The 15,683-nt window shown below is 37.1% G+C and overlaps 1 long non-coding RNA gene across 1 annotated transcript; it reads left to right on the top strand.

The window, feature by feature from the left end:
• Positions 1–572: 572 nt before the first annotated feature.
• On the top strand, positions 573–12,762 carry LOC148131863 (uncharacterized). Its single transcript, XR_015747434.1, has 3 exons — positions 573–658; positions 8,483–8,586; positions 11,846–12,762. It is a non-coding gene; the product is annotated as an uncharacterized LOC148131863 (long non-coding RNA).
• Positions 12,763–15,683: the final 2,921 nt, after the last annotated feature.

Genomic DNA, 15,683 nt, shown 5'->3' with positions numbered 1-15,683 from the left:
TTTTGGCTCTGGATGTAGAAGTCATTCCGGTTTGCCAGGTATTATGGGGTAGGGTCAAAATGCCCCTTCAATGCTTGTTGCAGCTCATCCCAGGAGACGTTTGCCAACTCATCTGCTTCGGCCAGTTCATAGAGTTCCGAATCACAATAGGTCAAAAAGAAAGCCTTCTTCTTTGCATTGGATGCTGTCCGCATCCCGTTCACCTCCAAGTTTAGGTTGAATCTTCCCATGTACAAGGACCACTTCTCCTTGATTTGCTCGAATGGGATCGATAGGGGTCGGTGGGCCATGTTGGTTCGCTGTTGGTTGGAACGGTTGAGTTCGTGATTCAGCTGGAAAATGGCCGCAGTGCCCACGAGGTCCTTGTCTTCTTCAGGATCCCATCCTCATTGGCAGTGTTAAATGGGCATGGATGAGGAAGGAGCAGTGCGAAGAAACTCTTTCTTTTAAAGCCGGAATCAAAAAGCAAACAAACATGGTAGGCGCTGGCTTTTTATAGCCGGTGCTGTCCAACACTTCAGCCACTGACAGGATTCAAATCTTCCCACCAGCGGCTGAACCAATGAATGGAGTCTGAAAAAATGATTGGTTTATGAGTTTAAAGATCTGTTCCTTACATAATGCATCCTTGGCAGTAATTGATACTCAGAAGGAATTGGTAAGAAATAAGGAGACATCATGATTAATTGCATAATTCCTGGCAGTCACAAATATAAAAAGCAGTCTTTTTACATTTATTACTATTACCTGTATACTACTAAAACTCCCATTATGCTTATCTGTTTGTCAGTTTGTACCCAAAGATTATCCCAAATGACAGTTTTTGAATTACAGCATAATTTTTGAATGTGGATACCTAAAATCTCCTAAATTAAAGAGTGCATTAAAATCCAAGACCCATTACCCCTCTGGAATTCAAATTCAAGCTATCTATCTATATTTAGAAATCCCACAATATCTGAACCTGCTCATTTATTACTATTTTTTCAACTACATATTCCCACCATTTTTTTTACTATTGGCACATGTTAATTTTACATACGTTCCACTGGATCATTTGGTGACTGTGTTATGTTTTTGTTTCTAATCTATTCATGTAACCTTCTTGTGCAAGTTGAATATATAAACTATTGTTTCATCTGCTTCTTTGCACAATCTGCACTTTGAATCATTTGATTTTTTTTTTTTTTTAAATTCTGACCTTGGTTGAATAAGTTTGACTAGTTTCCTTTTGAGCAACCAAAATCAAGACTTCAGTTTCATTTTTAATTATCCATTTGTAAGCCAGTGCCAGGTTTATCTTTATCCACATTCTCCTTGATCTTTTGTAGAAATTGGCCATGTAATGCTTTACCTTGTCAGCATTCCATTCATGTTTTATTACATATTTCTTTTCTTTTTTATTAAAAGTTTTATTGATTTTAACAACAAACAAAAACACATAAAACATAAAACATAACATAAAAACATCATCGTTCTTCATAAGTTTACAGACAGTGTATCGGTTGGTTTACCACTCCTTTTTGTGCATCCATTTCATAGTCATCATAGTAATTATGTTACATAATAACTCATATTATCAATCAACAACCATATATCCCAATATCACTATTAAACAATCACCCGACTATAATTTTACTAATTCATACTTAAGCGAGATAACTATAATTTAGTTAATTTATTTTATAACAGATCGTAAAATCATACCAAGTCTATCTTAATAAAATATTATCAAAATATTATCAAAACCAAAAAAAATAAAAATGTATATTCGTTATTTCCTAGGTTTCTAAATATTCTATTATTATATTGTATTATCTAACCATTGATAAAAAAGATCCCAAACTTCATAAAATTGTTTATCTTCTTGTTCTCTAATTTCAAATGTCAATCTACTCATTTCAGCACATTCCAGTATTTTCTTAATAATTTCTTCCTCTAATGGTATTTTCTCACTCTTCCAATTTTTAGCAAATACAATCCTAGCCGCTGTTAATACATTTACAATCAAATATTTTAAATTTTTATTATACGTATCAGGTAAGATTCCCAACAAAAAAATCTCTGGAATTCAAATCTATATGTTTCTTTGTCATTTTTTCCAACCATATGCGAATTCTAGTCCAGTATTTCCTGGCCTCCTCACAAGTCCACCACATATGGTAATATGAGCCAGGAATCTGATGACATTTCCAGCATTTTTCAGATTTGTTCTTGAACATTCTTGCAATTCTTGTCAGGGAAAGTGCCACCTATAAAACATCTTATACAAATTTTCTTTATATGCTGTTGACATTGTCATTTTGTAATTTTGAGACCACAATTTTTGCCATTTCTCTAAATCAATCCCATATCCAAAATTCTTCCCCCAAGCAATCATTGTTTCTTTAACTTGTTCTTCCTCTAATTTAATTTCCAACAAATAATTATATAATTTTTGATCACTTTTTCATCAGTACCTGTCAAAATCCTATCTAAATCAGTCAATTTATCATAGAATCCTTCCATTTTAGAATCTTTAAGATACCTTGAATGTATTTGCGCATATGAAAACCAATTCATCTTTATACCTTGTTCTTCTAAATTTTGCATCGTTTTAAGTTCACCCTTTTCATCTAGTAATTCCCCATATCTAACTGTTTGTTCCTTCTTATAGGTTATAGGATAAGAAAAAGCTTCAATAGTTGATAACCAAACTGGGATTTTCAAATAACATTGTTTCTTAATTTTCTCCCAATTCAACCATAACGATTCCCATATATAATGCCTTCTAAAGTAACCCTGTGATTTAGTTCCCTTATACCATAGAAAAGCATGCCAACCCAATAATAAATCATGTCCTTCTAATGCCAACAATCTAGTCTTTCTTAACGTTATCCATTCTTTAGCCCACATTAAGTTTGCAGCTTGATAATACAACTCCCAATTAGGAAGGCCAAATCCTCCTCTAATTCTAACATCCTGTAAGAGTTTTAATTTTATTCTCGCTTTCTTACCTTGCCATATATACTTCAACACAATTTTATTTAATTCTTCAAAGTAATCCTTACCTAACCTAATTGGTATTGTTTGGAATAAATATAAAATTCTAGGTAAAATATTCATCTTAATTGTTGAAATTCTACCTATCAATGACAATTGTAGGTTTTCCCATTTTTTCAGATCAGATGCTATCTGCTGTTTAAGTTTAATATAGTTATTCTCTTTCAGTGTAGTACATCTTGACGTCAAATATATCCCCAAATATTTAACTTTGTTCGTAACTTGAATTTTCAATAGGTCTGTCAGCTCTTCTCTTTGTCTTAATAACATGTTCTTTGTCAGAGTCTTTGTTTTGTCTTTATTTATTTTCAAGCCAGCCATCTCACCATACATCTCTATCTTTTCCAATAGTTTTAAAGCTGTCTCTAGAGGATCTTCCAAAATAAAGACCAAGTCGTCTGCAAAAGGCTTGCAATTTAAATTCCTCCTTTTTAACTTTCATTCCTTTTATATTTGTATCCTCTCTAATATTTCTACTTAACACTTCCCAGGTCAATACAAATAACAAAGGAGATAATGGACATCCTTGTCTTGTACCTTTTTTAATATTAATAGAGTCTGTAAATTCGCCATCTATCATTACTTTTGCCGTTTGCTTATAATATATGGCTTCTATTGCTTGGATAAATTTTCTAGCAAAGCCCATCTGTTCCAATAATAATAACATAAATCTCCAATTCACATTATCAAATGCCTTTTGGGCATCTAAGAATATCAAAGCCATTTGTTTTTCAGGGTGCGCCTCGTAATATTCCAATGTGTCCAGGATTACCCTCATATTGTCTTTAATTTGTCTCTTTGGTAAAATGTTTTATTACATATTTCAATACTGGTGTTTTGTTTCCTGCAACTTCAGTAAGTTCCAACTTTTAACTTGCATCGGTGCTTCTTTTTGGCTGTCTATTATGTAAACAGCCAATGTAATTCATAATGACTTGTCATTAGCTTTCTTGTTTTCTGGTCCAAACTGTCCAATTCAGCTTATGTCCAGGTGCAACAGTGTATCATCTCACAGGTATAGCCCGCGTATTGACTTCAATGATGTTTCCAATATTCAGTTTTGCCTTTTGCACTTTTCTCACTGTATCTTTTTTTAAAATTATTTTTATTTTTTTATATTTACAATAATTTCATCTTTCATCCATACAGTGTGTCGACTGAATACATATATCTTGTGCTAACAATTGTAATTAATGTTTTTTCTTAGCAATATAACAATAATCACATTTTCTTTATAAATCATTAGCTCTTATGCAGGGGTGGGATTCTACAGGTTTGCACCTATTCGCTAGAACCGGTTGTTAACATTCTAAGCAGTTCGGACAACCGGTTGTTAGAAGAAATTACTGGCCTAATCCTGTAAGGAAAGCAGGAAGGAAACATTCTGGTGTTGCTTACAGAAACTGCCTCTCCGTTAACCCTTTTTACATTCTTGACAGGACTAGACTTCCTGTCTCAGGACATCTCTGGAGTTTTTTCCCCCTCCTTTGCTGGTACTTTGCTTGTGTGGAGTGACCATTCAAAGGTACAATGGCACTGAAAAAAGTGACTTATGACCATTTTTCACACAACTGTTGCAGCATCCCCACAGTCATGAGAGGTCAGGTGAGGAGATGCATGCCTCGATGTGAGTGATATTGAGTTGGCCACCCCAGCCAATAACATGACCCCAAGCCACGTCCACCCAGTCACATGACTACCAAGCCATACCCACCAATTAAGCCATGCCCACATAACTGGTTGTTAAAAAATTTGAATTCTACCTCTGCTCTTATGTCTATTATCTTTATAACAATCTTAACTTATTTCTTTATATATTCATCTACTCAATTTTAACTTGTTTTATTTTCTAACCATTGATAAAATAAATCCCGTATCATGTAATATTCAGTTTCTTCTTTTTGTTTAATTGCCAGTGTTAATCTATTCATCTCTGCACACTAATATATTTTCTCAATCACTTTTCCCTGTGCCAGTATTTTATCGCTTTTCTAATTCTGAGCAAATACAATCCTAGCTGCTGTTAATACATGTATAATTAAATATATTTCTTCTTTACTATAACATTCAGGTACCATCCCTAATAAAAATATTTCAGGTTTCAAATCTATACATTTCTTTGTCATTTCTGCAGCCATGTGTGTACTTTTATCCAATATCTTTTAGCTTCTACGCATGTCCACCACGTATGGTAATATGTTCTGGATATCTGATAACACTTCCAGCTTTGGGCTGTTTTGTCTTTAAACATCTTTGCCAGTTTTGCTGGTGCAAAGTGCCATCTATAAAACATCTTTTGATGTATTTTTTGCTAATCACATTTTAATTTTAACTTTTCCATGTTTGATGTTATCCAACTGCAAAATATCCAAATACTTGTAGGTATCATCCTGATGGTTCCTGATAGTTTCATCATTCAGCATTTCAAGTCCATTACTGTTTGTGGATTTTATCCCAATTTATTGCTCTAGACCAAATTCCATTGCCATATATGTACTAAAAATTCTTACAGTGTTTGTTAACGACTAGATTTCGAGTTCTGTTTTTCCGTAAAGCTACATCCAAATGTGGGATTTCATCAATATTTCCTGTTGTTTGTTAGCCAAGATTTATTTTCTTTAAAATTATTGAAAGTGGAATAATAGCAATGCCAAATAATAAGGGTAAGATTGAAGATGCCTCTCCTAATGTTGACAAGCCCATATTTTCCATTTGCTGCTTTATTATTTCTTATTAATATTTGCCCCCAACCTGGCATTTCAGGTGTTCCAGAAGTATATCCTTCACTCCTGTGACTCCATCCATCTTGTGCTGGCCATCCTCTTCTTTTCCTTCCACTTTCCACAGCATTATAGAGTTTTCCAGAGAAATAGCTCTTCACACAGGGTATTCAAAACATTTGATTCAGCCTGGTCATTTGTACCTCAACTAAGAACTCTGGATTGATTTGTTCTATGATGTATTTCTTAACAATCCATGGTATTATCAGGAGTCTTCCCCAACTTCAAAGTTGAAAAGCTTTTATCCTGCTTCTACAAAGCCAAATTTTCACAAATTGTTATAGGGGAAAACCATTGCCTGCATAGTTCTCATTTCAAATGTTTTATCCTGCTTCTACAAAGCCAAATTTTCACAAATTGTTATAGGGGAAACCATTGCCTGCATAGTTCTCATTTCAAATGTTTTATCCTGCTTCTACAAAGCCAAATTTTCACCAAATTGTTATAGGGGAAAACCATTGCCTGCATAGTTCTCATTTCAAATGTTTTATCCTGCTTCTACAAAGCCAAATTTTCACAAATTGTTATAGGGGAAAACCATTGCCTGCATAGTTCTCATTTCAAATGTTTTATCCTGCTTCTACAAAGCCAAATTTTCACAAAATGTTATAGGGGAAAACCATTGCCTGCATAGTTCTCATTTTTGTCAGTTCTATGACTAGTTTTTTACCTGTTGTCATTAGTTTCTATCATACATGATTTTAGTCCAAATTTTCCCTGTATTCCTTGACTTTTATTACCAGAGTGTCAGATCTGTGTATCTGCCATTGTTCAATGGAAAAAGAAAGGGGGGGGGGGGAGAGAGTTGGTACAAGTAATCCTTTTTGATGTAACCTGAATATCTTAAGTCTTGTATTGAATCTGTATAACTTGCACATGATAAACAACTGGAGACTGGAGCCCATATGGCTGGACACTTGTCACCTCTTCGAGAAATAGCAAGAGAAGGGGCCATAAAAGATTCCAGCTCCGAAAGAAACTTCCTGGGAAACTTTTCCAAGCTACGTTCCCAGAAAAAAAAAGGGGGGGATTAACATGTTGCTTCTTTGTATTGACGAAATCCACATCAGACTAAGGGGAGGGGGTCTAACTCCCTTTATCTATGCTGCATGCCTGGATGCATATTAGACCTTGCTTTGACTATTACCTGGATAACTTCCTTTTTCAATAAAGAATTCCTTTTGAAATACCCAGATTTCAGAAGTTCATTCTTATCGTTTGAAGGGGAGAGAGTCTGGGCCTTACACAGAGTATACAAATCCTTCGCAGTTTTGGCTATCATGGTAGTGTCATCAGCATAGCACAGATTATCGATGCTTCTTCTTGCAATGATTAAAGCATACTTATCTTCTTCCAATTCAGCTTCCCTTGTGACCAGGTTTGTGTTCTGGGAACTTTATATCCAGGTAGCCCTCAACTTATGACTGTTTGAAGTTATGACTGGCCCCCAAAAAGATGACTTATGACCAGGATTCAATGTTTCAATTGCTAGGCTCATTCCATAGTCACATGATCCAGCTTTGGGCACTCAGCAACATGGCTGCATTTACAGCCATTTGCAATGTCCTTCAGTCACATGACTGTTTATGGTGGTTTGGCTGAACTCTGGCCCTTCCAGGTTTTGACAAAACCATGCCCATAGCAAATCATTGATCTGCTTAACAACCATGATTTGCTTAATGACTGCAGTCATTCACTTACCAACTGCTGCAAAAAAGTTGTAAAATTGGGTAAGGCTTGGGTAAATCATAACTAACCCATTTTACAAATGTTAAGACATACACCCATAATGGGAGATTTACATTATGATTGTATGTCGAGGCCTATCTTAAAAGACTCTGCTCTCTTAAGTCTATAATTCTGGGAAAGGTCAAAGGAAAGAGAAAAAGAAGATGACCAGCAGTAAAACATATAATCAATTACAGCAGCAACTGGCTCACCTTTGGAAGACCTGAAAGATCAGGCTGGGGACAGGTCCTCTAAGACAAGGGTCTTCAAACTTGGCAAGTTTAAGATTTGTGGACTTCAACTCCCAGAATTCCCGAGCTAACATGACTGGAGGAAGAATTCTGGGAGTTGAAGTCCACAAGTCTTAAAGCTGTCAAGTTTGAAGACCCCTGCAGTCTAAGAGAAGGTGAAATCTATGTGAACAGTAAGAGTCAACATCAGGCTGAATGCAGATAACCAAACAAAGACTTCATCTGCATAAAGCTTTTTGTTATCTTGATGAGATATTCATATTAATGTTAAGAAATATTTAAGTAGAGGTATCATTATGAGTGAGGGAAACTAATGTATTCCTTCTGTCCAATGCACCTTAAATATAAATAGAGACAAGGTATATATCATTGCAGGCCTCCTTTTAGTCGACTTTGGATGCAAAAGACCCAATTTCTGTGTACATCTCTCCCCAAAAGAATGGACAAGCCCACTGTCTCTGAAATAATTCTGTCAAGGCAGTTACACAGACATTGCTTTAATTAATTCATTAATGTTAACTGAATTTTAGGATTTTCTACAAATGAAACAATTTAACACAAATGATTTATATTGGCACTCAATGGTCAAAAATAGTAAATTGAACGGCCAATATACATCACTTTCTATCTCCAATTATGGGGATGAAATGGGGATTTCATTATACATTATTTTCCTTCTAGGATTTCTGGGTGCATATGTTACGTCCATTTGATTACTGGTTTGACCTTTCAAGAGAAACTAACAAGGTCTGGAAATGGTCCAATGGCACGGAGTTTAAAAATCAGTAAGTACGTTTTTTAACAATTTTGTTTATAGACCTACAGAGCTATTTTCCTATTTCAAGCATTTATATACATAACACTTCAGGATGAAAGGATAATAAGAATAAAGATATTTTTTAGCAAAGCTTCTCTCCTCAAAATATATGAAACAAAAAAAGTGTGTGTGTGTGGGGGGGAGAATTGCTCAGGCAACAGCATGTAACATCTGGTGGTTCATGCACTGCTGGCCAACTGCGATGGACTGAGATGTTCAGGATAGCTGAGATGATACACAAGTTCAAGAGCAGATGGGTCTGGTGCCAATTTTGATACTTTTGTAAGCAGGAAGGGACAGCCCAGTTTATCATAACATTGCAGTTAGCTTCCCCCCACCCCTCCAAAAAAGACACATTCCATAAGACAGGGTTTCTCAACCTGATAACTTTAAGATACAAGGCCTTCAACTCCCAGAATTCCCAGCTAGCATGAGTGCCTGGTGCATTCTGGTAGCTGAAGTCCACACTTCTTAAATTTACTAAAATTGAGGAACATTGCTATGACACAATGTAATAGTCAAATGGCAAATGTCAGTATATATATTAAGGATCATACTGTATGTATTAGAATAGAATAACACAATAATAACTTCATCACCCTTTAATGAACACTAATCGGCATACATTAAAATGAAATTTCGTTGCATACAGCTCTTAGAGGATCACCACCTCCAATATACACTACATAATCTAACAGTGATGTATAATTAGTGATGTATCACCACCACCGAGCTGATTCAAATCCTTAATTTACTACTTTGATTCACTCTTCTTTGGAAAATTGCTTATTTGAAAAGAACCAAAACATCAAATCAGGTTGATTTGAATATTGGATTGGGTGAAGGGATCTGATTTGGAGATGTGATTAAATGGCCTTCAAATCAAATACCCATAGTACACACAAAATGAGAGAAATCAATAGTATACAAAGGGATAGTTTCCAATGTTAAAATCCAGTGTGCAAGGGTATTACCCACACCTGAACTTCTAACACTTCATATTCTGTAAGTCTATAAAAGGAATGCCATTCATTTCTGTCCAAGTTATTTGTTATGCTTTAAGAGTGTTTACTAAAAACTTGTCTAACTTTTCAAGTGATCCTTCAAATTTTGAACCAAGATTTTACTTTTGTGCTTTATACTTCAAACTCTAATGCTATTGACTGCCTAAGGTGCTTGGCAGATACTTAACAACAACTGTCATATTTGTTTCTTTAGCAGTTAATAACTTAGATAATTAAATTACAACTAACAAACACTAATGGCAAACATTGGAAACATGTATTTGTCATATTATCATAACCAAATTTATATTAATTAGGGAGTGCTCACATCTTGTAATATTCAGAGTTAAATTCTAATGGAATTTTAACAATTCTGGAAAGTATTCCATTGAGATTTGGCTAATTAATTCTCATATTCTAGATATCATTGATGGTTTTAAAATATTCTGAAATCTCTTATAATAACAGAGGTTGGAAATAGCTGCCATGTTTCAACTATCAGGTCATTTATGCTTGAGATCCCTCCAAATGGATGCTTTCTGTTTTGTTTGTGTGTGCATGTGAGCATGTATTCTTTATACTCCAACTTCCCTGTCCTGGGTCCTCCAGACCCCAATTTGTTTGTTTGTCAAACATGTACAAGATAGCAGGTATAAGTATGAGCATAAACATGAACGAAGGAAGTGAATACAGATAAATGAGGACAGTAAGACAAGGATTGTAGGCACGCTGGGGCACTTATGCATACCACCTTTACGGACCTCTTAAGAATTGGGTGAGGTCCAAGGTAGACAGTTGAGTTTGAAGCTGTGAGGATTTGAGGATGTAACAACGGAGTCAGGTAGAGCATTCTAGGCATTGACCACTCTGTTGCTGAAGTCATATTTTCTGCAATCGAGTTTGAAACGGTTTACCGTGAGTTTGTATCAATTGTTTGTCTGTGTATTATTTTGTTGGTTTTGCATGTGTGGAACTTGTGGCTCTGGGATTTTAACATCTCTAGTTCTGACACTATATCAGAAATATCCTGTACACTATCTAGGGCAGCGGTCCCTAACCTTTCCACCTTTGCAGCCCGGCCTGGCACGGGGAGGACATTTGAGTGGCAGGACCATGTGCATGCACACAGCTCCATTGGTGCGAGCAGCATGCATGCATGCCCTTCATTCTCACAAATGGAGCTTCGATCATGAGTGAAGGGCACTTGTGCTTTTGTGTGAAACTCCACTTGCGCATGTGAGTACCCTCTGTTCGCAAAACTAGAGCTTTGCGCATGAGCACAAGCATCCTCCACTCAAGCACTTCCTCATCACATGCACTTCCTCATCACTTATGTGGCCCAGTTTGAAACAGGAAATGTTGAGGAGTTCAGAGAACTGGCAAATCCCACCTCTGACTGGCCCCACCCCATCTATTCTCTGCCTCCCGAGTCCCAGCTAATCGGCTGGATCTTCTTTGTTGCCCTGCACAGGAGAACGGAGCTGGAAAGCAGGTTAGTGGGGTGGGGAGGGAATGGGGATTTTACAGTATCCTTTCCCTTGAGTGGGGAGGGAATGGAGATTTTACAGTATCCTTCCCTTGCCATGCCCACTAAGCCATGCCCACCAAGCCATACCATGCCCACCAAGCCACGCCTCACCCACAGAACCTGTAGTAAAAAAAAATTAATCCCACCACTGTCTTCCGCCATGAAGCAGGAGGCTAGCTAGGCCACGCCCACCATGGCCACGCCCACCCAGCAGCTGGGCAGAGAACCAGTTGTTGAAATTTTTGAAGTCCACCCCTGTCTGTAAGCCACCAAGAGTAACCTCTGGCGAGATGGGTGGCATAGAAGCTAGATAAATAAATAACTGCTATAAACTTCAGAGTTATAATCACTTTGTCAGACGCAAGCAAACACAACCAACTGTGAATAGCCTCAAAATGAACTTTATTGTTTATCACCTATATTAAAAGAATCTCCCAGACTGCTTGCCTTCCCCTGGGAATGACTAGATAAGGTTTCATGAATTCTAATGAAATAGCATAAGCTTATGCTATTTATGGTAGCATAAGACTCCAAGCTTGGCCCCCACTTGACCCTGCAGCCTGGAAGCATAATGTTGGGTGAAATTCAGTATGCTTTAAAAATGGGAATCTTCTTGGAAGGATCCTTCCTGTAATGCTAATTTCCTCCTCAGTTATCTCTGTCATGCTGATAATAACTCCTTGTTCTTTCTGCAGGTTTCCAATTCATGGAGAAGGCTTGTGTGCATATATAAATTCAGAAGGGGCCAGTAGTGCACAGTGCTACATGAAGAAAGGTTTTTTATGCAGTTGTAACAAAATTGTAGCAAAATTGGACAAGACAACCTCATCAAAAGTGGGAAGCTCCTAAATACGAACTTTGGGGAGAAATTTATTCAAGGGATTAAGAAGATATATACAGCTCTACAAGCTCATATTATTGTTAATGGAGACTTAACTGAGCTATATGAGATCAAAAAGAATACAAGGCAAGAATGTCTCTTATCTCCTTTTTTTACTTTAATTTTGGAAGTCTTGACTGGAGATATTAGGTAGGGGAAAATATGTTTGAAGATTAAAAAAGGAATGTACAAATTGAGAACTGTTGATGATGATTTTGTTTTGATTGTACAAGATCTGAAAAGTGAAATGCAATATTTAATGAAGCAGCTGAATGACTTTGGTGCTTTAGCCATCTTTAAAAAGCAAAAATGTTGCCTAAGTATATGACTATGCACAATCTGGAAATTTTGATGAGAAAATCAGGTTCTAAAGTGGAGCAAAAGCCTCACTATCTTGGGGTTACATTGACTAATAATACAAATTCTACCGGCAATTTATTTCAGAATAATTATGTGACTGTTTGGAATGACATTAAAAATGGCTTACTGAGGTAGAAAAAAATACAATTATCTTTGTTAGGCATACTTTTTGTAATTAAGATGAATGGTTTACCTGATATTGTTTTTATTTCAGAATATCAGAATAAGAGTTGGAGGGGACCTACTAAACCAGGAAACCCTATACCATTTCAGACAAATTTAAGAAATTACCAGTATTTATGGCCCATATTCCATTCAAACAATGACACACACACACACACACACATTCATTCACATGGCAAATGGACAAAAACAAGAATTAAATGTAAATTCTTGCAGAATACGAAAGAGAAAGAGGATTGGATCTACCAGGCTTAAAACTATACTTTGACACTTACTGTTTGGTTTGCATGATTGACTGGGTGACCTTAAAGAAAAAGATTTGGATGACCATGAATTAAAATTTGGATGGCACACCTATCTGTGGCATGACAAAGCTAAGGTGACTTATTTTGTTAGGTGTGCCATCCATTTATTTATATATATATATATATATATATATTAGTTTTCTGAGGTTCTCGCGGGTATTTGTATGTGGATCTTTGGTTATTCAGGTTTTCTCCCGCGTAAGACTGGAAGTATCTAGGCAACATTTCGATGAAGTCTCATTCATCATCTTCAGGCTTGTGTCTTCGGCTCTGTGCTTCTCAGAGTAATGTGAGCTTACAGCTGCTTCTTCCTTTTAAGTGCTAGTGGGGGTGTGACTTGATTGGGTGGGGGCTTGGCTGTGTTCTGATTGGGTGGGGGTGTGTTCTCATTGGTTGGGGGCCTGGCTGTGCTCTGATTGGCTGGGGGGTTGGCTGTGCTCTGATTGGCTGGGGGTGTGTTCTGTTCAGGTGGGGGCTTGGTTGTGCTAAGGTTAGTCTTAATTGCTGGGGGATTTGAGCCTGTGAGCTGTGATCCTGCTGTTTGGCTTTGCGTTTGTGGTCGTGCCGCATCTTCATGGTGCCGCATCTTCATGGTGATGTATATATATATGTATATATATATATCAGAATGAACACAATACAGAAGCCTGATGATGGCAGATGAGATTCTGCCAAAATGTTGCTACAACTTTAAAAGCACAACTACAATGACGTGGGAGAATACCCGAACAAAGCTCGTGGGTATTTTCCCACGTCATTATAGTTGTGCTTTTAAAGTTGTAGCAACGTTTCGGCAGAATCTCATCTGCCATCATCAGGCTTCTGTACTGTGTTCGTCTGTGTTCTGTATTGTGTTCTGTATTGTGTTCGTCTACAGACGAACACAATACAGAAGCCTGATGATGGCAGATGAGATTCTGTTGAAACGTTGCTACAACTTTAAAAGCACAACTATAATGACGTGGGAAAATACCTGAACAAAGCTGAATACCATATAACTAGTGCAGAGGATGTTGGTGATTTCGAGTCTGATTCAAAAGGATTCAACTTTGCTGTCGCTCCCAAACACATCCCCACAGAAACCATCATATGCGGAGTTGAAACCAGCCTGACCAAAACCAACCCTGATGATGCTAATAGAATCAGACTCGAAATCACCAACATCCCCTGCACTAGCAAACCACCCAAAAGCAACTTATCCAAAGAAGAACAAACTGCACTACGTAACCTGAAAGAAGACACCAGCATAATAATCCTACCAGCAGACAAGGGCAACGCGACAGTGGTTATGAACACATCTGACTACCAAACCAAGTTAACCAACCTACTCCTAGACCGCACATACAAACCCCTAAAGACAGACCCCACCACCTACCTGGAAAAAAACCACCAGATCCAAAATAAAAGCCTCCCCCATCAGTGAAGAAATCCAGCAAATAATCATACCCAGAGAGAAATCATCCAGATGCCCTAAGCTTTATGGCCTCCCCAAGATACACAAAGAAGGAATACCACTCAGACCCATAGTCAGCTCCATAGGCTCACCTCTACAGAATCTTGTCAAATTTCTCACCACACAACTCCAGCCCTACACAGAATCCATCACCTCACACGTACAAAACTCCTTCCACTTCATAGAAACAATAAAGAAACAAAACCTACAACCCAGCGACCTACTTGTGAGCTTCGATGTCATATCCCTCTTCACCCAAGTACCCATCAAAGAAGCCTTGACAGCCATCCAAAACAAATAACCCCCCCCCACAAGCCTTTGGAAGGGGTTTTTCCTGTCAGGGATGGGAGTTGCTGCTCCCCTCAACCCTCCAGGCAATTCCCCCTTTCTTCATCACCCTTCCAGGGTGGTTCTGGTCCTGATTGTGACCCTCCAGCAAATTAGCTCGAAGCAAAACCATGCATGATCACGGATTCCGCTCCAACTCTGACGATGAGCAAACTGGAAGTAGGTGTGCCATCCTAAGAATTTGGAATAAATATAAAACATGCCTGTCACCTAAGATATCTCTTTGGTTGTCACCCTAAAAAAAACTTTCTTTAGAAAAGCTATGACAGTAAGACCAACCTGATAGATCTATGGTGAAATAGTATGTTTTATTCAAGATTAACCTAGTTTGAAGAAGGAAAAGGAACTGGAGACAGAGGGGCATATTTTTCATTGTCACATATTTGCAGTTAAAAGAAAAAATTAAGTTAGATAAGGAAAAAACTATGGTTTTGAATTTACAAAAATGAATTTGAGATTGCATTGTATGCTATTGATGAATATGCTCTTGCCAAGGTTTCTAACATGTTGAAACTGAATAAAGAAAATGAATATCATTATATTAACAGGCAAAGTATGACTTAACAGGCAAATATTTTTAACTATAATATAATGATATTGAGAAATGAGAAAATAGGACTGAAGTTTATATTATAATCTGAAGCAAGAAGATATCTATAAGATGAGGTATTGTTGGTATATTTAATGCCTGGAAAATTGCCAAACACAGAAAAAGGAATTTCAAATGTATGCTGGAAATGCAATTGTAAAGAAAGTACTGTTTATCACCTCAGGTGGACTTGTGGCAAAGCAAAGAAATATAGGCAACAGATTTTTATCTTAATTCAGAAGGTTCTTAAAATAAATATAAATTGAAATCAGAAGTTTTCCTTTTAATCTCTGCTTCCCAAACATGAGCCTTGAAGAGCTCTGCAGTGCTGTGGAGATGGCACTGGAGAAAAAGTGTAAACTGAACTTTAAGTTGTCCAGAGTCTTTGACTGAGATGGGCAGCCATAGAAATGGG

Source organism: Notechis scutatus, chromosome 2 (genome assembly GCF_049901735.1).
Source record: "Notechis scutatus isolate UNSWTSFEM ecotype Mainland chromosome 2, rNotScu1.2, whole genome shotgun sequence".
Classification (NCBI taxonomy): Eukaryota; Metazoa; Chordata; class Lepidosauria; order Squamata; family Elapidae; genus Notechis; species Notechis scutatus.
Note: the sequence above shows the minus strand (reverse complement) of the source record. Positions and strands in the feature narration are given on the sequence as shown.